General features: G+C 45.6%; 1 long non-coding RNA gene and 2 pseudogenes across 1 annotated transcript; 2 read left to right on the forward strand and 1 right to left on the reverse strand.

Moving 5' to 3' along the window:
- The first annotated feature begins 2,057 nt into the window (after positions 1 to 2,057).
- Positions 2,058 to 2,610, forward strand: LOC135057835 (uncharacterized). The gene is made up of 3 exons (XR_010244400.1): positions 2,058 to 2,085; positions 2,337 to 2,434; positions 2,514 to 2,610. It is a non-coding gene; the product is annotated as an uncharacterized LOC135057835 (long non-coding RNA).
- A 20,594-nt stretch (positions 2,611 to 23,204) lies between these two features.
- Positions 23,205 to 23,322, reverse strand: LOC134895889 (5S ribosomal RNA; annotated as a pseudogene).
- Positions 23,323 to 24,760: 1,438 nt separating this feature from the next.
- Positions 24,761 to 24,878, forward strand: LOC134896317 (5S ribosomal RNA; annotated as a pseudogene).
- The last annotated feature ends 1,486 nt before the right edge of the window (positions 24,879 to 26,364 follow it).

Raw genomic sequence — 26,364 nt, forward strand, 5'->3', positions numbered from 1 at the left:
AGTCTGTCAACATCTTTCCTAAATATGGCCATTCAATTTTCTTCTATCGTCGGTTTATCGACGACATTTTCTTGCTTTGGACCAACACAGAGGAGCTGTTTTTATCTATGGTCAGTGAACTAAACTCTCTAGCTAGTCCCATTAAATTTACATCAACTTGCTCGGACACCAATATTAGTTTCCTTGATGTGACTATCAATAAAACTAACAATCTGTTGGCAACGACATTATATCGGAAACCAACAGATCGTAACCTCACCCTGCATGCCTCTAGTCATCATCCACCGGCCCTAAAAGACAACTTACCTGTGTCCCAATACCTTCGGGTTCTTAGGATTAACTCAGCCAGTGAGAAGGTAGAGACACAACTCACTGATGTTACTACACGTTTTAGGGAACGAGGTTACCATACTAGAGTATTATCTAGATGTCTTGAAAAAGCAAAAGCGATCTTCTCAGGGACATGTGATAGTGAGCGTAATAAATCTAAAGATAGGATGGTGTTTACCACCCACTTTGATAACCACTCTGGACATGTCAATAAAGTTTTGAAGAAACATTGGGCTATTGTCAGTTCTGATCCCACGTTACCATTCACCCATATGAAACCACCAATGTTGGCGTATAGGCGAGGTCCGAACCTGAAACAAATGTTGATGAGGCCCACCATGTATCCTGAAGCTAGGCCTTCCCGTACACAATTGTATACACAGAAACCCGGAGGTTTCTCGTGCGGCAACTGCACGACGTGCAGGTCATTGATGGTTGGACCGACTTTCAATCATCCCCACACTGGGACCACCATCAAGATCAGATTTCATCTACATTGCAGAATGGATCATGTCATCTACATACTGAAATGTCCATGTGGGTTTCTTTATGTTGGGTTGACTATGCACAATTTTAGAGACCGGATGGCCAACCACCGGTCTTCTATACATACCGCTTTAAACAGTGGAACCTCTGATAAACCTGTCGCACGACACTTTCTAGAGGCTAAGCACCAAGTAGCAAGTCTAAAGTGTATGTTGATTGATTGGGTTCCCCCTCTGTCGACTGGAGGCGATCGAGTGGGGCAGCTTAAACGGAGGAGATGTTATTGGATCAATGAATTGGACACAGTAGCCCCTAGGGGGCTCAATGAATATAATCCATTAAGTGTTTGTCTATAAGTCTCTGACCAGTTTATCAATGGTATATCTTCAACACATGTCCAATGCACCCCTCGATTGGTGTCAGTATATAATGTATAGATACCGATATGCTTGCTGTATAGGTTTGTTCACTATATAGCCAGCTTGTCTTTTTAATTGTAACTGTTTTATGTATGTTTTTTTGTTTTTGTTTATGTTTTTGTATTGTTATTGCTGCTGCCTCCTCCTGGGTCCCCTATAACAATTTTTGACCCTTTTTCATATGTTGTTCAACAGTTGATTCTTTGAGGAACCATATACATATATATATATTTCTTGAGGGATGATCTCATCTTTTGATATAAAACATCACTTTGTCTCTAAATATATTAGATCATTTTTCCATCCCCTATTTATGTTAGCAGCGTGCGTTCCACCGGCTTCGGCCGCTGGAACACACGGGACTTCCTGTTTCTGGCCCCCAGCGTGTGTGGATCGGTTCGGTCCCTTCGGCCCGTGGGGTTGATACGGATGTGTCTGTTTGGTGGCGGGGGGACTGTGCTCGTGGTGCGGGGACTTTGTCCCCGTGCGGGTGTCGTGCGCTGTGTGTTCGCTGGGGTGTTTGCAGCGTGCGTTCCACCAGGCTTGGCGGTTGGAACGCATGACACTTCCTGTTTCCGGTCCCCCGGCGCATGCAGCGCTATTTTGTGTATTCCCTCTGTTGTACTGTGAATATTAATGCATACACAGGCATACTGATTGCTTATTTGGCCTTTTGTGCTGATGGTAAACGGTTAATCAAGTGGAATAAAAGTTTGGATAATTATTCAAGTGACTTTTTGAGTTGACCCCTCACACCCTTGATACTTCCGGGTCAAGGGGTATTTATATCCCCTGCTTAGATCCAGTTGGTGCATGCAGCCCTGGTTTGTGCAGTGTTCCACATGATTCTGTGAGTAACTATGTTGGGTTTGTCCCACTGATTAAGTTTGATGTTTGTATAATCCTGTAATCTTTTGATTTGGGTTTATTTATTGTTTGTAGCTATGGATTTGATGTGGGAGAACGCTTAACCCAGGGGCTGCCCTATGTGTATCCTCTTGAACCTATAGGTATTTATTGATCGTTGATTATGGCTTTTTTGATATATATTTCTATGCCTCAGATGCACGTTGTTTAAACAGAGTATATGTGTAATCACAGTGGCTGAATGTCCTTTTTGAGATCCTGCAGCTGTTGACCCTGAGTGGGAGAATGCCTTATCCAGGTGTAGTCTTGTGCACACCTTTCCAGACCCATAGGTATTTATGTGGTAACAAGGTTTGATATATACATTTGATTCTGATACACGTTTATAATAGAGATATCCTTTGATTACAGCAGTGGTTTGGTTGCAGAGCTGTGATTATATGGACATTCTCCACACTTGGTATACAGCAGTTCAGACATGCAGCCCCATTGGAATGTGCTGATAGAGGTGAGGATGGGTAGGCCTTGCATGCATTTTAAGACCAGTGGTGAACACAGGGTGTTATTTTATTCCTCCTTGTAGTCTCACTACTCTGCCACCTGTTTTTGGTATATGAGTTCCTTTTTTCTAAATCTGGTATTATGTAGTAGTTTATGTTGATACAAGCATTGTCGCTAATATTGTTATATATTGGGACCTGGGAGGCTCAGTCATGTTGATGTTCTATTTTTTCTAGGTATATTTTTAATTATTCGGCTTCATTATATTATGATTGGATTTGATGATTCATGTATGGCCCTTCTTGAAAAAGATCCTGGTTTTTGGATCGAAACGTCGAAACCTTTGAGGCTACAATAAAAAAAATTCTATTGAAGAAATGTGTGAACTTTATACACAGTGAGAGTGCACCCTCCACCACGTGGAATTCTCGTGTATATATATATATATATATATATATATATATATATATACTAGGTGCTTCATCGCGCCCTACGGGCGCTCTTCACACCGTCGCAAGGGGCTACGCCCCCTTAACCCTTGCATGCCTTTCTGGGGTTTAATATTTGTATTATATGGAGTATTACCTGCATTCCTTTGTTAGTGGTTAAATATTGCACAATGAAAGGGCGTGCGATGGTGAAGGAGGCGCAGCCCCTTGCGACGGCATGAACAGCACCTGCAGGGCACGATGTACAGAATGTAGCGGGTGCGGGCGGGACTGCGGATGGTGTCTGTAGATGCTGCGGGTGGAGGGGGGGCAGAAGTGGGGGTGGGGCCCGGATGGGGAAGGTTCGGGAGGTGCTGCGCATGGGGGAGGGGCAGAGGAGTGGGGGATGCAGATGGGGGAGGGGTCCGGAGGCACTGCAGGTGGGGGAGGGGCAGGGGTGCCACGGGTGGGAGAGGGGCAGGTGTGGGGATGTTGTGGATGGGTGAAGGGTTCCGGAGGTGCTGTGGGATGGGTGTGCCGGGGGTTGGGTAGGGGACCGCAGGCACCATGGGTAGGGTAGGGGCAGGTACGGGTGTTGCGGCGGATGGGAAAGGAGGTCCGGAGGTGCTGCAGGTGGTGGAGGGGCAGGTGCGGGGGTGCCATTGGTGGGGGAGGGGTGGGTGAGGGGGGGACCGCTGATGGAGGAGGGTGTCTGCAGATGCTGCGGGTGGAGGGGGGCAGGTGTGGGGGGAGACGTATAAGGGGGATGAATGGTGGAAGGGGCCTGGAGGTGCTGTGGGTGGTGAAGGGGTGGAGGAGTGGGAGCCACGGGTGGTGTAGGGGGTCTGGAGGCACAGCATGTGGGGGAGGGGTGGAGTGCCGCATGTGGTGGAGGGGAAGGTGCGGAGGTGTAGTGCATTGGGGAGAGGTCTGGAGGCGCTGCGGGTACTGTACATGCCATAAAAGGTAGTTGGAGGGTATGCAGTAACAGGGCCAGGACAGGGGTGACAGGGTCAGCACAGGGTTGACAGGGTCAGTACAGGGTTGACGGGGCCAGGACAGGGGTGACGGTGCAAGGACAGGGGTGACGGGGCCAGGACAGGGGTGACGGGGCCAGGACAGGGGTGACAGGGCCAGGACAGAAATGATAGGGACAGGATAGGGGTGACAGGGCCAGGGTAGGGGCGGCAGGACCAGGACAGGGGTGACGGGGCCAGTATAGGGTTGACAGGGCAAGCACAGGGGTGACAGGGCCAGGATAGGGGTAACAGGGCCAGCATAAGGGTGACAGGGCCAGGATAAGGGTGAAAGGGCCAGGATAAGGGTGAAAGGGCCAGAATAAGGGTGGCAGGGCAAGGCCAGGGGTGACAGGGACATGACAGAACATAGGGCACGGGAGAGATTGGTATTAGGGACAAAACAGTGGTGACAGACAGATGTGTCTTACCGGAGTCACTGCTGCTGGCTGCTGCTGTTCCATTCCAACCTGTTGGGATCTGCTGCTGCTGGAGACTTGGCATGGCTGACTCTCTCAGGCTGGAGTCCTGCTTTCTCTGCCAGTCCGCATCCCTCCCCCCCTCCTCAGTCACACACCGCAGACCTCGCGCAGCTGCCGGGCACTGTGGTAAGGTGAGACTGGAAATGACTGGTTAGCCCCCAGGAGATGCTGCGGCTGGAGGGAGGAGGGGGTCATAGCATGCACGTGGCGCGGACCTCACGGCTTCCGGGCACTGTGGTAAGGGGAGACTGGGAGTGACTGGTTAGCTCCCAGGAGACGCTGCGGCTGGAGGGAGGAGTGGGTCAGAGCCTGCAAGCAGCTCGGATTTCTGCAGCGCTACCCACCAGCTAAAGTGTGTGAATGAGCTGGGCGCACTCCACTGCGGGTGGCAGCGCTGCAGCTAGCGGTGGGGTTGCCGGGGCTGGAGATAACAGAGGCAGTATGGAACCTGCACAGCGGCAGGTGCCCCACTAAACTGCAGCTAAGAAGCGTGTAGTGTGTCAGAAAGTGACGCTCCTCCACACCAGAGAGACCCTGCTGAGTATGCCGATGTGGGGGGTCAAGCACACAGTGAGCCGGTGCCCGTCTGTCTGTATGACATACCCCTCACACACCCCCATACCTCCCAAATGTCCCGATTTTCGCGGGACAGTCCCATTTTTTGGGGTCTGTCCCGCTGTCCCACCCGCGGGTCGCAGTGTCCGGCGGTGGGGGGGGGGGGCAGTTGGAAAGCTCCTGTACTCGCTGTTCTGCTTAGCAGAGCAGCGGTGAATAGTGGAGACAGAGGGAGAGGGGGCATCATGGGGTACGGATTACGGGGGGGGTTCCAGCAGCAGAGCCGGATTAAGGGGAGGGGGGGGTGGCCATGGGATACGTACCGTTGGCCCCACAGTTTTAGGGGGCCTCCCGGCTGGAGTAGCTCTGTCCCAGCTCAGAAGCTCCCCCCGTCCTGCCAGCAGCAGCGGCAGCATTGTGCTACAGTCAGCACACGCTGCTGCATATTGGCAGGTCTGTGGTGTTGCAGGGAGGCAGCAGTCTCCCTGCTTTCTTCTCCCTGTGCGGGTGTGTAGGGGGAGCGACCACGTCCTCTGGATTTAGCCCTAGCTGAGGGGTCAAAATCCCATAAAAAAAAAAATTAAAAATCGGAATTTGCATAAGGGGGCGTGGCCGCGCGGGCCGCGATTAGGCCACGCCCCCAACCCACAGCAGGCACAGCAATGAGATAGGGCTCCCCTGTCTCAAGTGCCCTGTGCCCCCCGGACTCATAATCAGCCCTGGGGGCATGCCAGCAGCTCACAGAGCGCTGGGCAAGCCCCCTCACTGACGAAAACGGGGGCCCTCCCGTGAAGCCACGCCCCCTTTTCGCCGAGTGTGTTTTCCTCCTTCTGCCTGGAGAAAGCTCCTGCAGAAAGCTGGGAGGTATGCACCCCTGCCTGTGACATGCCCAATGCCCATGCTATCTGCTTCTGCTCCTAGTCTCCTGTAGATTTGGCCAGATCTCTGTGACTCATTTGAATAACTCCGCCCACTGTTGTGACTCCGCCCAGCGTTAGCAAATGAATCACAAGGTCACAGAATAGGGCTATTATATAGGAGATATACATTTATTTAAAAAATAAAAATTCCTATGCATATACGAAGCACCACCATATTATACCACTTGCACCATATTAAGTCCCCACAGTAATGCCCCTGACACCATATTATGCCCCCACAGTTATGCCCCTTTCACCATATTATTCCCCACACAGTAATGCTCCTGACACCATGTTATGCCCATCACCATATTATGCCCCACACATTAATGCCCCTGACACCATGTTATGTCCTTCATCATATTATGCCCCCACAGTTATGCCCGTCACCATATTATGCCCCACACAGTAATGCCCCTGACACCATGTTATGCCCATCACCATATTATGCCCCTCACAGTAATGTATCGGACACCATATTATGCCCCCATATTAATGCCCTTGTCATCATATTGTGCCCCACATAGTAATTATAACCGTACCTGCTCATTGTCTGTGAGTTCCCCACCCCCCTACTCTTGCTGTTCGCGCCTGACTGCCTGCTTCAAATAAAAACTCTTAAAAAACGTCCATTCCAAAATGGCCGCCACCTGAGAAGACAGTTATTAAAAATACTAGAGGCGCCTCCTCTAGTATCTTTAATAACTGTCTCCTGTGAGGCGGCGGCCATTTTCGAAGAGACATTTTCAATATAGCGATGCGGACGATGGTGGTGGGCGGATGGCAGTGCGGGCTGATGGTGGCATAAGCAACCCGGGCCCTCCCTTCTCTGTCAGAGAAGCTGGGCCCGGGCTAGCTGTGCCCCCAGAACCCCCCTGACGGTGGCCCTGATGGTGTGACTATGGTCTATAAATCCAAACCTCTCCTCATTGCACCAAGTCTTTAGCCAAACATTGAAGTTTCAATGCAATGAGTTCTATCTTCCCCTCTGTGTATTGGCAATACTTCTGAGAAAGTTACAGTGGTTGCCACCTGCTTCAAAGCAGTACCTAACTTCCTAAATTAATCTTTTATGGCCGTGACTTCAGCATTAGCCAGGTCATTTGTCCCTAGGTGGACAATGACATCCACCTCCCCATCTTATCTTGCTGCCTTTACAATTCATAGCATGTGCTCTTTATCCCTGGGAGCTGTGGCTCCAGGTAAGTGCCATACTTGTTTCTCTACTTCATTTGCATTTCCCAGATATATTCCTCTAACAATGGAATCTCCCAAGAGAAGTGCAGTCCTTTTTGGAGATGCAATTTTCCTATTCCTTTTCCTGTTCCTATCAGTGACGTGCGACGTCCCTGGTTCCTATAGTTAGTAGAGGTCCCATATCCTCCTGTTCTGTAGTGCCTCTATTAGGTGCATCTTCCAACCCTGCAAGAACAGCATATGAGTTTTGAAGGTGTCTGTGCTCCTTTTGAAATCTCTGCTATAAATGTCTTCATTGTATTATTCTAAGCATTGTTATAGTCAAAACTCACCGAATTTGCAGCACTTTTTCATGAGTTTTAACATTTCCAATGGAAACTGAAGACAAAACAGACGACAAAATGGACCAAAAATACAACAGAAATAGACCAACACTTCCTGGTGGCTTTCTATAGGGGAAAACACACCACATGCAATTTCTACATCACACCTCCCAAGCACATTGTGAGGGGTGTAGGGCCAGATTCAGTAAGGATTGCAAATTCTGCTAATTAGCAGAATTTGCAATCCTCTGGATCGCATGCTGGGGGGCTGCCCATTGCAGGGCAAGGCCGCCAAGCATACTGACCGCTGCTTCCCCACCTTCAACAAGCTGAAATTGCAAACGCATTGCAATTTCTGCTTGTTAGCAGAAATTGAGTATGCATAATGCCGGCGCAGGTGTGGCAAAGAAATTTTGCTACATCCTCACCTATTCGCCTGATCTCGCACCCAGTTCAGGGTAGGCAATTTGCGGTTCTCGAGGTAATCACAGGACTCTTATAATGATGGGTTGTGAAAGGTCAAAACAACGCCGGCAGCAATGTGTGGCTCTGCAGGGGATCTACGTGGACAAGACTTAAGTTCAACATACCCTCCAGTACTTCCATGCTGAAAATTGGTACAAATAAGGGAAGGGGCGTGGTCACGGGTAAAGGGGGTGTGGCTAAGCAGCACTCCTATAGGCTTCAATAGGAATAGGAGACACTGTAAACTGCATGTGATGTCACACAGCCATTGACTTCACACAGATTGTTGTTCCTATTGACTAGATCAATGTTTTAATTACACACTATAAAAGTGAAATTTTATCTCAAGAGTGCCCCATAAAGAGAGTTCCCCTTTTTCTTTTGTCTTTTACTATACAGTCAGTCACTTACACACTAAATACAGCAATGACAGCCACACAATGACAAAAAAAAGCTGAGCTGCCTGTGGGCCTCCGACTGAGATTCTGTTTAGCTCTAAAGTCACACTGTTGGCAACTCACCACAGTACTGTAGGCAGTGGCACCGAGCACCACACAGCAGGTCCCATCTGGCAGATTCTGATTTTCCCTAACACTAATAGCAAGGCCAAGGCAGCACTGCAGCAGAGTAGGGAGCGTGATGTGACGTCATGTCAGTGTTGCGCTCCCGGTGGCCCGAACTTAGAAAAAATAGGAAGAGCTGGGAGGTGTCACACTTCAGAGCACAGTAACTTGCTTGGCGGCGCATACGCAGGAAATGGAGGCGTAGCGATGGTCCAGCTGTATGAGTACCGGCATTTCTTAAAGGTACGGCGTACCATTCCCGCTTTCTGAGCCCATTTCACAAGCAAACTCGATGTGAACTTTCGCAGTGGATGCTTACTCTGTTGGAGCAAGATGAGGAGAATTTCTTTGCATATCTCATGATTATGGATGAATGCTGGGTCTACCTGTACAATCTGGAGACCAAAGAAATGAGCACGGTGTGGAACCGCTCCTCCTCACCCCCTTCTAAAAGGCTAAGATGCAGGGAAGGTCATGCTGTCGGTTTTTAGTGACCGTCATGGCGTAATCCTAATTGATTACCTTCCAAAGGGTCAGACCATCACCAGCTCTTACTACTACACTCTTCTGCAGAAATTGTGAGATGCCGTGAAAGAAAAACGCTGTGGTATGATCAGCAAAGGCATCTGTCTCCTAGCAGACGATACCTCCGCACATTATGCCCGAACACCTGCTGTGGAAACCGACAGGTGTGGCAAAGAAATTTTGCTACATCCTCCCCTATTCGCCTGAACTTGCACCCAGTTCAGGGTAGGCAATTTGCGGTTCTCTAGGTAATCACAGGACTTTTATAATGATGGGTTGTGAAAGGTCAAAAAAACGCCGGCAGCAATATGTTGCTCTGCAGGGGAACTACGTGGACAAGACTTAAGTTCAACATACCCTCCAACACTTCCATGCTGAAAATCGGTACAAATAAGGGAAGGGGCGTGGTCACAGGTAAAGGGGGTGTGGCTAAACAGCACTCCTATAGGCTTCAATAGGAATAGGAGACACTGAAAACCGGTACATAGCTCCTTTTGGCCGGTGTAGACCATAAAAAAACGGTATTGTACCAGTCAAAAAGGTACAGTTGGAGGTTATGCATACCACATTGGTAATTGAAACTTTATGATTCTCCATTGTAGTATTATTATTATTATTATTATTATTATTATTATTAATAATAATAATATTAACAGTTTCTTAAATAGTGCAGCAAATTCTGTTGCGCTTTACAATTGGAAACAACAGTGATAAAACAAAACTGGGTAATAATAACAAACAGTCATAGAGGAAGGAAGGCCCTGCTCACAAGCTTACAATCTATAGGGAAATAGGCATTGATACACAAGGAGAGGTGCTACCCACTACAAAATGATCCACCAGATTGCAAGAGTTCTTGGTGGGCTGCATGATATAGTCACACAGCAATGTTGACCTGGGTTGAGGAGGATGGGAAAGAAATAATAACAAGTAAGTGTTAAGGGGGGAACACACGTAGAGATGTGTGCTGAGCGATCTATCACTGACCGCTCAGCACACATCTCTCCTCCCGCTCAGCACTCAGCATGATGTGTGCTGAGTAAGGGAGGGGGAGGGAGGAGGGCTGCTAATTTTACCCACCGGTGAAGTCAGCGATGTAACTAGATTGTGCCTGCATGCAAGCCAATCTAGAACTGACAACAGCAACGCGCAGGGCTGCTCATCGCTATCGCTATGGGCGGAGAGATCTGTGCTTAACTTCTAAGCAATCTAGTCAGATTGCTTAGAAACTAAGGCCCTCATTCTGAGTTGTTCGCTCGCTAGCTGCTTTTAGCAGCATTGCAAACGCTAAGCCGCCGCCCTCTGGGAGTGTATCTTAGCTTAGCAGAAGTGCGAACGAAAGGATCGCAGCGTGGCTTCAAAAAACGATTGTGCAGTTTCTGAGCAGCTCCAGACCTACTCCTAGCTTGCGATCACTTCAGACTGTTTAGTACCTGTTTGGACGTCACGAACACGCCCTGCGTTCGGCCAGCCAGGCCTGCGTTTCCCCAGGCAAGCCTGCGTTTGTATCTGACAAGCCTGCGTTTTTCCACACACTCCCCGAAAACGGTCAGTTACCTCCCAGAAACACCCCATTCCTGTCAATCACTCTGCGGCCAGCAGTGCGACTGAAAAGCGTCACTAGACCTTTTGTGAAACTGCATCGGATGTTGTGCAAGTACGTCGTGCATGCGCATTGCGATGCATACGCATGAGCAGAAATGACACATTTTTTTCTGCCTGATCGCTGCGCAGTGACCGAAAACAGCTGGCGAACAACTCGGAATGACCACCTAAGCACGGAACTCTCCGTGTGTACCCCCCTTAAGAGTCTTTATCATAGGGATACCATCTACACTAGTAGAAAAACTGAAATTGAATGTTGTCATTCCTGGTACACATAACAAAGCAGAGTTATGCTATTATATTAATTTATTAATTTTTTATTTATTAAAGTAGATGCTATTTTTGTAAGATACTGTTGATCCAAAACTATGAGGATTATTAATTAAAATGAGAGACAGAACGTCATTACTGTTCCAGAATAAGGTGGTGATGATAATTATATTAGCTGTTTGGGCATGAATAGAATAAATACATATCTAAATAGTTTGTTCTAATGTCGCTTTAAGCACAACATAAGTCTAAAAGGTTGTGGAAAATTTACATTGTAGTAAATCACTCTGTAACCCTTTATGTACTAGCAAACCTGAAATAACGGCCAAGATATATTGGCTGCTGGAGTAATTATGAGCGAAAGGAGACGTGGGTTTCCCATGTTTTTCTTTCTGAACTGTGGTAATGGCTGGTACATTCCTGAGCTGTCTTATCTATATGAAACTGAACTGATGATGATCTTCCACCCTTTAGCTATACATGTGTATGCAGTGTGAGTAGGTGGGCAGCACTACCAACAGTCTGCATTAATGTGCATAGCATACAGCTGGGGAGATTTACAACATCTATATAATAAAAATGATGCTAAAAATCTTATGATTAAAAAGAACTGTCATTAGCATGTGCAAGGATTATGTGCTTCTGACTTTTGTGTTAAGCAGTGTGGTGAATCTGGACATGCCAATCAAAACAAGCTTGTTGGCTTGATAAATAGTGGTGATGAAGACCCTGGTGTTTTCTACTCTACTCAGAGAAAGAGAAATACTGTAATAATTCTAGTGTGTACCCTCCAACTGTACATTTTAGTACCGATTTTTTTATAGTCTGTACTGGCCAAAAGGGGCTTTGTACCGAGTTTAGTGTTTTTGTAGTCCCATAGATTTATATGGCAGTGCCACAGGGCCATGCACCCTTTACCCTTGGCCATGCCCACTTTTGTTCTCTGTACTTATTTCCTGGGTTTCAATGTTGGATGGTATGCTAGTGACAGTCACAAGAGTACAGATATAAGAGTAGGGGCCTAATTCAGACCTGGACACTGCACCTGCAGCGTTTGCGGGCTCAAGGCCGGTGAAGTGGGAGCATGCGCAGAAGCCGAACTGCGTGTGCGCACACAGTGAGATGCGACTACATCTCAGCTGTGCAATCATCTCTGCCTGATTGAAAGTCAGAGATGGTCGCAGGGCCGTTTGGGGTTAGTGTCGGCAGCATTGAGACATCATTGTGGCTTTACTGGAGCGGGTAGTGGTTGCCGCGTGATGTCACACGCAGCTGCTGCGACCAAAAATATGGCGGGTCTCCGTCTGCCTTCGCAGCTAGACAGAGGGCTATTCGGAAGGTGCGAAAGCATCGCTGCTGTGAGATGCTTTCATATGTCTAGGAGGGGGGTTGCTGGATCCGGCATGAAGGCAGACTTGCCCTTTGCTGGGGGTCCCCCTGCATGTCAAAGATGTCAGCATGATTTTTTGTATCGGCGCAAGGAATCATCTACGTCATGCAGTGTGTACGTACTATTGCGTGCTCCCGCTGTTCGCATGTAACATCTTCTGGTCAGCCCTGCTTCATAGCCAGCCGGAAAATATTGCATGCGACCCAGTGCACTGTTATCAAGGACAGAATGAGATTTGTTCCGCTGTTCATTACATCGGGCTATTGTGTACTATGATTGTGTACTGTCTGTGACTGTGTACTGTGATTGGACACTGACAGCAAATAGATTATCAAGATTTTCTTGACCTCAGTACTTTGTCCTCCACGTGCAGCGATTACTGTAGACACTTAAGAAATGATAATGGGCAACACACACACTAAGGCCCAACTATATGTAATCCTAAGTAAGCACAAGATAGTTTTTTCATTATATTTTCATATAAATTTACACTGTATATAGGTACAAAAATGGTGTGTTATATCTAACTTACTGTAGATCACTGTGTTATATCTGATACCCCTTACAGACCGCGTAAGGCGGGTCACACCCGGAAGCCGTACATGGGTGCTTCCCATGTGCAACCCACCTGAGCCCCTATTTGCCGCTGTCCCCAACCTGGCATATTGATCTCCAAGTGCCGTCTGTCCCTATAGTGTGAATGGGAAATGGGTCGCATCAACCTGGCTTTCCCGTTCACACAGTACAGCGAGCCGGGTTGCACACACGTTCAACCCTGCTCGCTACCCGAGTTGAAATGCCGGGTCGCGTGATTATTTCAACTGGCTCCTTTCAAACCGCACAGCAACATGGGTTATGCGTGCTCATGTGCAATAACCCATGTTTAAAGCTGGCGGCCTGAAAGGGTTATAACATAGATAGGCTGACCATATTATCCCTTTAACCTGGGACACACATGAATTACACAGGTTCTGTGGCTGCTTAAAACCAAGTGAAATTCAGGCTTGTAGTCAGCCAGCCACAGAACCTGTGTAATCCATGAGTGTAGTTTACAGAAGTAGAATGGCTCGCAACAACACCTTAGTTTCTATTGTATTTATTCATGCATATGTCCTTTCCCCTTTACGTATTCGTATTTAATTTTTTACATATATCCTAGTTGGGGAGGTGCTCCTGGAATATAGTAAATGCTCAACAAACCAAAAGAAAAGAAGTATTCCCTGTTATGGGCACACTCGGACATGCGCACTCAATTTCTTCTAATAGTCAAAATATCATGAGATAGTTGACCACTAATGATAAAATATGACTTTTATTGTATGTATTTAAAACACCTGCGAAATATAGTACATGTGACAATGGTGATAATTGTGAAGAAATATGTGAATTTAAAATGTTATTCCACTGTTATTTCAATGTCTTTCAACTCAAATGTTCTTACACTGTTTCCATTATTTTAGCAATAAGTTGTTGCCATTTACCACCTCCAGATACCAAGTACGATACATTGATATCTGTCAGGGTGATAATTAGTGTCTGTTATAGCTGTGTTATTCCAATCTTATTAAATGTCCTAGGTTTATTGTTTTGGGTTTGTTACTTCTTCAGTGTTAGCAGTGTGTGCACCACTGCATTTTAATATACCCCTTTTATCCCTAGATAAACCTTTTATTAAGATTGGACGTGTATCTTTTATTCCAGGGCTGGGGCAATGTTATATATATATATATATAACATTGCCCCAGCCCTGGAATAAAAGATACACGTCCAATCTTAATAAAAGGTTTATCTAGGGATAAAAGGGGTGTATTAAAATGCAGTGGTGCACACACTGCTAACACTGAAGAAGTAACAAACCCAAAACAATAAACCTAGGACATTTAATAAGATTGGAATAACACAGCCATAACAGACACTAACTATCACCCTGACAGATATCAATGTATCGTACTTGGCATCTGGAGGTGGTAAATGGCAACAACTTATTGCTAAAATAATGGAAACAGTGTAAAAACATTTGAGTTGAAAGACATTGAAATAACAGTGGAATAACATTTTAAATTCCCATATTTCTTCACAATTATCAACATTATCACATGTACTATATTTCGCAGATGTTTTAAATATATACAATAAAAGTTATATTTATCATTAGTGGTCAACTATCTCATGATATTTTGACTATTAGAAAAAATTGAGTGCGCATGTCCGAGTGTGCCCATAACAGGGAATACTTCTTTTCTTTTGGTTTGTTAATTCATGAGTGTCGCAGGTTAAAGGAATAATATGGTCAGGCTAAAATAGTTCACATGACCGTGCATTATTTCCCACAAACTGTCCTTCATAAATGCTCCAAAACCTCATGACAAAGCCTCAGCATCACTTACTGACAGCAGCCAATCCCTGCCTCACTGAGAGCAGAACATCCCTGCCTTACTGACAGCAGAACATCCCTGCCCTACTGACAGCAGCCTATCCCTGCCTCACTGACAGCAGAACATCCCTGCCCTACTGACAGCAGCCCATCCCTGCCCTACTGACAGCAGCCCATCCCTGCCTCACTGACAGCAGAACATCCCTGCCTTACTGACAGCAGCCCATCCCTGCCTCACTGACAGCAGAACATCCCTGTCCTACTGACTGCAGCCCATCCCTGCCTCACTGACAGCAGAACATCCCTGCCCTACTGACAGCAGCCCATCCCTGCCTCACGGACAGCAGAACATCCCTGCCCTACTGACAGCAGCACATCCCCGCCTCACTGACAGCAGAACATCCTTGCCCTACTGACAGCCCATCCCTGCCTCACTGACAGCAGCCCATCCCTGCCTTACTGACAGCATCACATCCCTGCCCTACTGACAGCAGCACATCAGTACCTCCCTGACAGCAGCACCTCACTGCCTCACTGACAGTAGCACATCCCTGCCTCACTGACAGCAGCCCATCCTTGCCTCACTGACAACAGCACCTCACTGCCTTACTGACAGCAGCCCATCCTTGCCTCACTGACAGCAGCACCTCACTGCCTCACTGACAGCAGCCCATCCCTGCCCCACTGACATCAGCACATCACCGCCCTACTGACAGCAGCACATCCCTGCCTCACTGACAGCAGCACATCCGTGCCTCACTGACAGCTCAGGTGGCCAATCCCGGGATTGGGATCAGCGGGATCCCGGGATTTAGGCCAAAAATAGGCAGGGATTCAATCCTGGGATTGGAAGCTCCAATCCCGGGGATTTCGGGATCAGTCAGCCCATTAATGTCGGGCAGCGTTAAGCGTCCTCAGGATGCTCAATGCTGCCCGGCTCCCTCCTCCCGTCTCCGCTACGCAGAGTGACCTCTGACTGTAAGGTCACGCTGCACAGTCACCAACCACTGAGCCTGATGGTACGGTGGCCGTCACCCACCACCTCCCGGCTCCCCCTGCAGTCACCGCGTCTGAATGAAGTTTCTCACCCGCCCTGCCCTGCAGTTTTGTGACTTTAGTTATGTCTGCGGAGTGGGTGGGAAGAGGCAGGGAGGGGCATGAGGGACGGGCAAACACAGTAAGAAAGCCAATCCCGGGTATCCCGGGAAACCCGGGATTGACCATTTTTCATATAGATTGAAGGCAGGGCATAATAAAGCTAGCTGATACAAGCTGTGAAGTGTCTAAAATACACAAAGGGTCCGCTCTTTCCTGTCGCCCGGTTCACTAAGGCAGGTTAGAGTTTCTTTTGCTACCTGGCGCCTGCCTTTCCTGAGGTAAACTATATCCAAAATGGGTCATGCTGGTCATTAAATGGACTCCCCTGTTGAAAGGTACAATATTTAATACTGTCCAGTACTCTTAATAGCTGTGTCTGCCAAGTAAAAAAAGTGTCTCTCTCTCTCTCTCTCTCTCTCTCTCTCTCTCTCTCTCTCACCTTACCCCTATTCAGCTGTGTATGTGGAGCTGTGTGACTCTGGGTTTCTAACTGAGGGCATTAGCTGGAGTGTCTGTGTGTCAGAGGTAGGTACCTGCTATCAGTGGCCTCACCCACTCCCCTCTATCACCTGATACCTTTCCCGGCAGCTTCTCTCAGTACTGGGCAGGCTGGTGTCACTGCAGCGGCTGGCGGCTCTCACAGCGGTCTCCTCAGCGGCAGCTCCCCTCTCCACTGTGTGTCTCCTCACAGCGGTCTCCTCAGCGGCTGCTTCACTCTCCACAGCATGTCTCCTCTTACACACACTGGTGCGAACCCCGCCTCCTCTTTTTCCTGCTCTGCCACAGCCAATCAAAACTACATCAGCCACAGCCAATCAAAATTCCATCAGCCTTTTACTCTCCACAGCGTGTCTCCTCTCACACACACACTGGTGTGAACCCCGCCTCCTCTTTTTCCCGCTCTGCCACAGCCAATCAAAACTCCATCAGCCTTCTCACTCCCTCCTCCATTATAAGTAAGTCCAAGGGTTCTAGTGCCTGTCTGCTCACTGGTCTTGCTGGCATCTCCCAGGCAACAGCAGAAGGGAGTGTTAACCCCTTCAGCATTAACAGGATGGGTAGTAATCGAAGCTCAGCAAGGGGAAAATTAGGGGACCTTACTCATGTCTTATCCAGTCCGACAGTTGCCTGCAATACATACCCTTTGTAGTACAAATTAAGGAGTCCAGTTCAGAGTGTCACACATACTGCTGTGTTCTTCACATTATCAGTGGCAATAGCGGTACCAGGTCCGGTGGCACCCAGTGCGACCAATAATACCCCTTGTCCAAAAAAGGGGTGTGACCTCCTGGAAAGAGATGTGGCCTTGTAGGAAGTTCCACACTAATGTCACTATGGAGAAGGGGCCTCGCAGAAAGCTCCCGTTTTCCTCTCTCCGGGGCATGTCCAGCAATCCCCCGAGTGATTTTTATAATGCCTTTTTTATATAAACCAGTGAAAACCTCTTGGTTGTAGAATGTTTATGTGTCAAATAAAATAGTATTTAAAATATATTATATTAACTATTTAACTGCTGCTGTTTAATTCCTTTTATTAGCAACTAGAGGACAAACTATATGAAGTACATAAACACACTTAATATTTACATATTCTTTATTGTTACATATTCTGTATTATTAATTTTTGAGTATGCCACATTTATCAAAACCGTGATCTGTGAGTCACTTATTCTACTGAAAACTGGGTCTGCCCATGTATTATATTTCCACCCTGTGATCTGAGTTTTGTTGTGATCATCAGTAGAAGGTTACTTTCCCTTTACATATAAAACAAGAAATATATGATTTTTCTTCCTTTGTAGGAGAACATGACTTACAATCTAAGATGAGTTTCTCAGACATGTGAGTCATTGAAGATAGCACCTTATAACATGATATTCTGCATTGTGGCAACACAACTAAAACGTAATTTTAAACATAGCAAGCAAAGGGGATTCCTCTGTACTCCCTCTCTGTAATGAGAATTAGTAAAACAATGTAAGGCTTAAGTTCTTAAACTGGGCATACACTAAACAACTACTGTATCTGGCAGATAATCTGCCAGATCTGGCTGGTTGAAATGAAAACCCGTGATTTAACCAATTTGTCTGAAATCGTCTAGGGATTGTCCAAAATGCCACTATTATTCATTACTATGCTTTTTTTCGGGTGGTTTTCAGTTTGCCGGCTGTCGGGATCCCGGCGCACAGTATACCGGCACTGGAATCCCGACAGCCGGCATACCAGCACTTTTTCTCCCTCTTGGTGGTCCACAACCCCCCCTGGTGGGAGAATAAATAGCGTGGTGCGCATAGCGTGCCACCGTGCCTGCAGCGTGGCAAGCGCAGCGAGCCCGCAAGGGGCTCATTTGCGCTCACCACGCTGTCAGTATTCCGGCGGTCGGGATCCTGGCGCTGGTATGCTGGTCGCCGGGAGCCCGGCCGCCGGCATGCCATACTACACCCCTTTATTTCACCTTGTGACTCTCTTTTCATCAATGCTTCCACCCAAATCTTGGTATGACGTGCTCTTCATGGGGAGTGTTCAGGTTCAGTAACATCACAGGGAGATTCGGGGACCCTCTGCCCAACACAAGATAGACCACAAACACCACAGGAATGTACTGTATCACACAGATCTGTTCCAAAAGCCACCTTGGCACATTTATTAAATGGGTCCTGGATAACTGCAGTTTTTTTGCATTTTATATAAAAAGTAACATAATGAGATTGTTAAAAGAAAATATATACAAGATAGGCATAGACAGTTCTACGACCATAAGCTGCTATCGCACTCATACTTGCTTGCACATTGAAAAATCATGCAATACAATGGAATGGTAAAGCAGTTAGAAATGTCCAAAACTTTAGTATTCTGTGGTATCAAAGATGCCAGTCCTTTTTACTCGCTCCCAGCTTTTAATCATATATATGCATCTCAGATGGAGGAAGATATAGGGGAGTTATTCAGAGATGAACGAAGATGGCTGCAGTGCATACGCAGCCAGTACTGCATTCATTTCTGCACATGCTGGGGGCCGCCCAGGATAGGGCAAGGCCGCCCAGCATGTGTGAGGCCGCCTCCCGATGCTTCCGCAGCGCAGGTAGGTAGTAAGCGGACATATTTTTTTGAAGAGGCTGCGTGTGACGTCACACAGCCGCCCCGAAAATGGTCCCGCCCCCGTATTCCCGGCATCGGTCCTGCGACATCTGACAAAGTGTTATACAAAACGCGTTGTAGTGCGGTCTCCTAACGGTCATCCGAGTGGACAAACAGCACCTAGCGGCTTTTACCTGAGGTGTTCCAGCACTGATGAAGCTGCATGGTCTAGGATCCGAACAGGAGTGCAGGGAGATTGGAGCTGGGCCCGGTGGAGTATATGTATTAAGCCATGTGGTAGTCAGCCCACACAGTGGATATTTTTGGTACGGGAGGCTTGTTTTACAGTTTGTTCATCCATGTATTTTATCCAATAAATCTTTTAATGCACTATGGAGTGCCTCCACTATTTGTTTTTCTAATATATATATTTATATATAATGTGGGAAGGGGCACCATAGCATGGGTTTTCTCTGCGATCAATCTTGTCATGCCTTTTCCCCACAAGACATGCGCATTAGTGCCCTCATTCTGAGTTGATCACTCGTTAGCTGTTTTTTGCAGCGCTGTGATCAGATAGCTGCCGCCTCTATGGTAGTGTATTTTCACTTTGCAAGTGTGCGAAAGCTTGTGCAGCCGAGCGGGATGAAAAAGTTTTTTGCCGTTTCTGTGTAGGTCTGGACTTACTCAGCCCTTGCGATCACTTCAGCCTGTCCGGTTCCAGAATTGACGTCAGACACCCGCCCTGAAGACGCCTGGACACGCCTGCGTTTTCCCTACCACTCCCAGAAAACGGTCAGATGACACCCATAAACGCCCTCTTCCTGTCAATCTCCTTGCGATCGTCTGTGCTAATGGATTCGTCGCTAGAAGCAATGCACAGCAACGATGCTGTTTGTACCCGTATGAAGCGCGTTCAAGTTGCAGTGCATACGCATGCGCAGTAGTAACCTGATCACTGCGCTGCAAAAAACGTCAGTGAGCGATCAACTCGGAATGAGGGCCTATGTCCCTATTGAAAAAAATTAGGGTGAGGTGGGTGCCAATGCTCTCTCTGGCACAGGGCACCAAAAAGTGTTGTTATGGTGAAAAAAAATCACTGTTCCACCCTACACAGATCCCAGCCCCAGGTGATAATGGGGTCTGGGCACTTTCCAAAATGTAAAAGAGAAACGATAGTATTGCATAGTGACACTTTTGTTAAAAACACGAGATGTAGTTAATATCCCGGCAGTCGGGATCCCGGCGGTCATAATAGCGGCGCCAGGATCCTGACCGCCAAGAATGCCAACAGCTGCGCCAGGGCTATTCCCACTCATGAGTGTCCGTGACACCCATAGGGTGGTAACAGAACCTGTGGCAAGTGCAGCGAGCCAGCAAGCCCACATGATCTCTTCCTTTAACTCTCCCATGATCCTCTTAGACATCCCATTTGGCTTCGCCCCCATGTTGCCCCTGACGTTACCGATCACTTGGTCTGTTCCTGAATTATAAAATATAGAATTTTAAAAAAAGGTAAATGCTGCAAAAAGTAGCATAGTTTTTAATGAAGATTTTTAAATAGGCCATTATATTCTAAATCATTTGGGTATTAAGTTCACCGGCACTCACAGTGCTTCACATTTTAATACCATATTGGTTTGAGATGATCTTATATTAGCCAAGAATTATTATAAGAAGCTGGATCGTAATGGATTATTGAATTATAGGAGCATTATGATCTGGCAGTAATTTATGTTATGTTTATATCATTACATTATTAGACATAATACTTAATATTCAGGGCTTTTAGTAATTGTACTGTACCTTTGAATAATATCACAATTTATATATTTTTGGACAACATTTTTATTTTAGCTGTTTACGAAAACATTCAAATTACAGTTTAATGATCAGCTTTAATTTAAGGGGTATTTAGATACAAATTGGAGGAAGGGTTTAGGAATTATGTAGCGCCTTCTTTTTTTAAGGAACCAAAAGTAATTGGACATTTAACTCAAAAGCTGTTTCATGGACAGGTCTGGGCTATTTGTTTGTTGTTTATCAATTAAGTAGGCAAAAGGTCTGGAGTTGATTCCAAGTACGGCCATTGGAAGTTGTTGCTGTGAAGCTACAACACGTGGTCAAAGGAGCTCTCAATGCAAGTGAAATAGGCCATCCTTAGGTCGCAAAAATTCATAAAATCAATCAGAGATATAGTTGGAAACTTAGGAGTGGCCAAATCAACAGTTTGGTACATTCTGAGAAAAAAAAACACTGGTGATCTCGGCAACACAAAAAGGCCTTGACGTCCATGAAAGACAAAAGTGTTTGAGGAACACATGATCCTTTCCATGATAAATAAAAACCTCTTCACAACTTCCAGCCAATTGAAAAACACTCTCCAAGAGATAGTCATATCATTATCCAAGTCCTCCATAAAGATAAGACTTCACAAGAGCAAAAATAGAGGAATCACTACAAGGTGCAAGCTATTCATAAGTCTCAAGAATAGAAAGGCCAGATTAGACTTTGTTAAAACAAAAAACAAAAACATCCCAAAAAAGCCTTCCCAGTTCTGGAACAGCATGGACAGATGAAACTAAGATCAACCTGTACCAGAATGATGGAAAGAAAAAAATACAGAGAAGGCCTAGAATGGCTCATGGTCAGAAGAATATCAAATCATCTGTAAAACATTGTGAAGACAGTGTGATGGCACGGACATGCATGGCTTCCAATGTTGCTGAGTCATTAGTGTTTACTGTATTTATGATGTGACAAAAGACAGAAGCAGCCAGATGAATTCTGAAGTGTATATACTGTAGATAGACTGTCTGCTCAGATTAAGCCATATTTAGCAAAGTTGATTGTACGGCGCTTCACAGTACAGATGGACATTGACCCAAACCATACTGTGAAGGCAAGCCAGGAGTTTTTAAGACAAACAAGACATTTTATTTATGATTATGTTAATTTGTCCATTTACATTGGAGCCCCTATAGGGGACTGTGTATAAAAATAGTTGCAATTTCTAAAAGCCTCATACAACATTTTTGTTCAACCCCTTGTCCAGCAAACATATATTTGGACATATGGTACTTCTAGAAATGTAGGAAGGAGTTAAACAGAGGTGTCTAAAATAAAATGTCAGTTACACTTCCCTATGCTGGACCAGATTGGCGGCAAGAACTGTGAAACCATATTGAGTGGGTGGATAAAGGCTAGCGTGGTTTTATTTAAGAACATTTTGATCAACTCCGTACTGTATGAGGCTAATTGTTCAGAATCTGAAAGTGGAAACTTTACACCTCATAGTGTATTTAAGTTTAAAGGATTAGTAAACTAATATGAAATATTTCTGTATGATGAAGAACAGAGCGAGTAATGGAGAAACATAATCTCTTTACCCAAAAGCTTGTGTTCCACCTATGGTTTTTAGTGAAGAAAAGCAGATGTAAATACTTGTTATGATCTATAGAGCTGGAGAAGGCACATTTTTAGTGTTGGAGGGGTGTTTGGCCATTTCCAACTTGCAAAAGTTCTTGAGTCTGGCAGCAGCTCTGAGCTGGAGATATACTGGTTTTGTCTTGTAATCTTAAGGGCCCCAATACACTACAATGATAATGCCCGATTTCATCCAATTTCGGCCATTCGAATCGATATATTGGATGAAATCGGGCATATCGGATGTGTTTTACATCCGATCCGATCTGATGCGCGGCCCCGTGAGCATTGGATCGGATCGGATCCCCTAGATCAGAGATTTTCAACCTTTCACAACTCGCGGCACACTGAACAAGATTTAAATATTACTGACAAGAGGAGAGAAAGAAAGCTCTTGTGTGGGCGCACTCTTATGAAAAGAAGAAGAATTCTTCAATTATGAATCAAAGGAAGGTTAAAGTATGTTTATTAATCAAAAAATTAAAAAATTATTACCCCTCTGAGATCCAAAGAAAAATGTGAAAAATAGGAAAAGTGTGAGGAAATATTTAAAATGTTCTGGTCTGTTAATCACACGAGAAGGATTAGAAAGGCTGCAGACACCTGATAGTCTGACACCCATTTCTCCTGACCAGTACAGATATTCTATATTGATGAGACCAACCAGGGAGGTCAGTTTTGTGTCTTAAGGGACCACTTAAATAGGGTCAATACTAGACAAATTGCTATTCACCCGTTAATCATATAACACAAGTTAGAGATGTATTTATTAGCGTACGTGAATGCTAGTGAGAGTAAAGAAGAAATTGGAAAGAAAGAAAAAGGGGAACAATTAGTGGTGATACTGCTGTTGGTGTCCACCCTTCAGAAGAAGGGGAATAGTCCCTACTCTACAACACCGGGTATTCCCAGGGAGTCTCCTCTCAGGTACTAGCCCGGCCCGACGCTGTTTGGCTTCCAAGATCGGACGAGATCGGGCATTAGCAGAGTGGTATGATAGTAGAGAGGCTATCTACCAATGAGAGTGCACCTATATAGGAATGGTAGGATTGGGAGATTTTTGAAAGATAAAGCCATATAGTGTGTGGATCTGCTTTCCACGTTAGGCAAGGTGAAACAATTGCCACTCAGTGACGTATTACACCCTGGATCATGGATGAGAGTCCACAGAAAATTAGTGAGCAATGAAAAAGAGAAGAAGAGAGTATTGAAATAGATTTTACACTAATTAAGATTAGTTATTGGTTATTATCCCAAGAGGAATAAAGAAACTAGATAACAAGTATGGAGCGTCTGGTAGATTTGTGAATCCAAATATAAATCACATATACATTCTTTTTGTGTATAAACACCTATGAGTACAGTAGCAAAGAATCACTACTTTAGAAAAAGGATGAACCAAACCTATGGAGTGTAACACACTGCGTAGGCAATTATAGTGGAATAGTGTGCAAAGAGCAGGTCTGACCTGCAATCAATAGGATTAATAAACTGTAATATGCATGGGGAATCCCAACTGCATAGTATGCAGTGATCACTGGTGTATCCAATACAATAAGCACATATCACAGTGGTGGTTCAAACCTTAGTTAAAAGTAAAAGAAATGATACTCATAGTGTCAATTTCAGGAGACAGGTGATAGCAGGCAATCCTCCATGGAGAGGTCCCATTGTCAGGTCCGTGGAAAACGCGTTTTGCCCGTTGGGCTTGTTCACTTCCGGGATCTCGGAAGTGAACAAGCCCAACGGGCAAAACGCGTTTTCCACGGACCTGACAATGGGACCTCTCCATGGAGGATTGCCTGCTATCACCTGTCTCCTGAAATTGACACTATGAGTATCATTTCTTTTACTTTTAACTAAGGTTTGAACCACCACTGTGATATGTGCTTATAGTATTGGATACACCAGTGATCACTGCATACTATGCAGTTGGGATTCCCCATGCATATTACAGTTTATTAATCCTATTGATTGCAGGTCAGACCTGCTCTTTGCACACTATTCCACTATAATTGCCTACGCAGTGTGTTACACTCCATAGGTTTGGTTCATCCTTTTTCTAAAGTAGTGATTCTTTGCTACTGTACTCATAGGTGTTTATACACAAAAAGAATGTATATGTGATTTATATTTGGATTCACAAATCTACCAGACGCTCCATACTTGTTATCTAGTTTCTTTATTCCTCTTGGGATAATAACCAATAACTAATCTTAATTAGTGTAAAATCTATTTCAATACTCTCTTCTTCTCTTTTTCATTGCTCACTAATTTTCTGTGGACTCTCATCCATGATCCAGGGTGTAATACGTCACTGAGTGGCAATTATTTCACCTTGCCTAACGTGGAAAGCAGATCCACACACTATATGGCTTTATCTTTCAAAAATCTCCCAATCCTACCATTCCTATATAGGTGCACTCTCATTGGTAGATAGCCTCTCTACTATCATACCATGCTGCTAATGCCTGATCTCGTCCGATCTTGGAAGCCAAACAGCGTCGGGCCGGGCTAGTACCTGAGAGGAGACTCCCTGGGAATACCCGGTGTTGTAGAGTAGGGACTATTCCTCTTCTTCTGAAGGGTGGACACCAACAGCAGTATCACCACTAATTGTTCCCCTTTTTCCTTCTTTCCAATTTCTTCTTTACTCTCACTAGCATTCAGGTACGCCAATACATACATCTCTAACTTGTGTTATATGATTAACGGGTGAATAGCAATTTGTCTAGTATTGACCCTATTTAAGTGGTCCCTTAAGACACAAAACTGACCTCCCTGGTTGGTCTCATCAATACAGAATATCTGTACTGGTCAGGAGAAACGGGTGTCAGACTATCAGGTGTCTGCAGCCTTTCTAATCCTTCTCGTGTGATTAACAGACCAGAACATTTTAAATATTTCCTCACACTTTTCCTATTTTTCACATTTTTCTTTGGATCTCAGAGGGGTAATAATTTTTTAAATTTTTGATTAATAAACATATTTTAACCTTCCTTTGATTCATAATTGAAGAATTCTTCTTCTTTTCATAAGAGTGCGTCCACACAAGAGCTTTCTTTCTATCCTCTTGTCAGTACTTGTACTTTCTAGCTCTGGGCGCACCACCAATAGGGACTACAATTGAAAGGCCTCAATTTCCTTTCCAACAATTATAATTGTCTACTTTTGGTTCCTTTACAAATTGTTATAACTCATTACATACCAGTGCCCGGTCGCTCTTCCTTTTGAAGATTTAAATATTGCCAAGGCACATACAAATATAATGGTGATGCATGGTGCAGTTGCGTGTCCTAGGATGTCATGTCGCAACTTCTCCATAGGTAACGCCTGAGACACATCTGCGAAAGCCAGAAGAGCCCAACACCGCCCGGGTCCAAAATTAGAACTGGCTCTGCAACCACTAAACCCACCAGTATTGATCGTTCCAGGGCCTCAGTAGCGGCAAAACACTGACGGGCCTGGCTGTGCTTCTATGGCGACACACCTGGAGTCTGCTCAGGGCACACTAGTGTGCCACGGCACAGTGGTTGAAAAACACAGCCCTAGATTGACTGTGCTGCACTAGTGATATGTTGGACCCCACAGGCATGGCTGGGATTGCATAAGATACATTGTAAGCAAAAAAATCTGCATATGATGTATTTTATGCGATCGGGCGGTTCAAGGGTGATCACCTGCGACATGACGGTCCGACATGTCGCAGTAGTGTATGGGTCATTTAGTGTTGTGTTTGTGTACTCAGGGAAAGGATTTAAAATACATAAATACAGTATGCTACATATAATAACATTATTCCCTGTATATGGAGGGTAAAGAACAGTTTGTTTATTTATAAACTTTGATGTAGGGCTTAAGTAGTAAAGAGAGTATGCCAATAATTCAGGAGTGGTATCTCAAAATCCATATCATTATTAGTCACAGCATACTTCCCAACATATTTGTGTGCCATGGAGGGATATCATCCCCCGTTTTTGTCACTATAGGGGCATAAAGAGCACTCTGTGAGCTGCTGGCCATGCTCGCTGCAGCTCTCTGCTTGGA

Source organism: Pseudophryne corroboree, chromosome 3 (genome assembly GCF_028390025.1).
Source record: "Pseudophryne corroboree isolate aPseCor3 chromosome 3, aPseCor3.hap2, whole genome shotgun sequence".
Lineage (NCBI taxonomy): Eukaryota > Metazoa > Chordata > Amphibia > Anura > Myobatrachidae > Pseudophryne > Pseudophryne corroboree.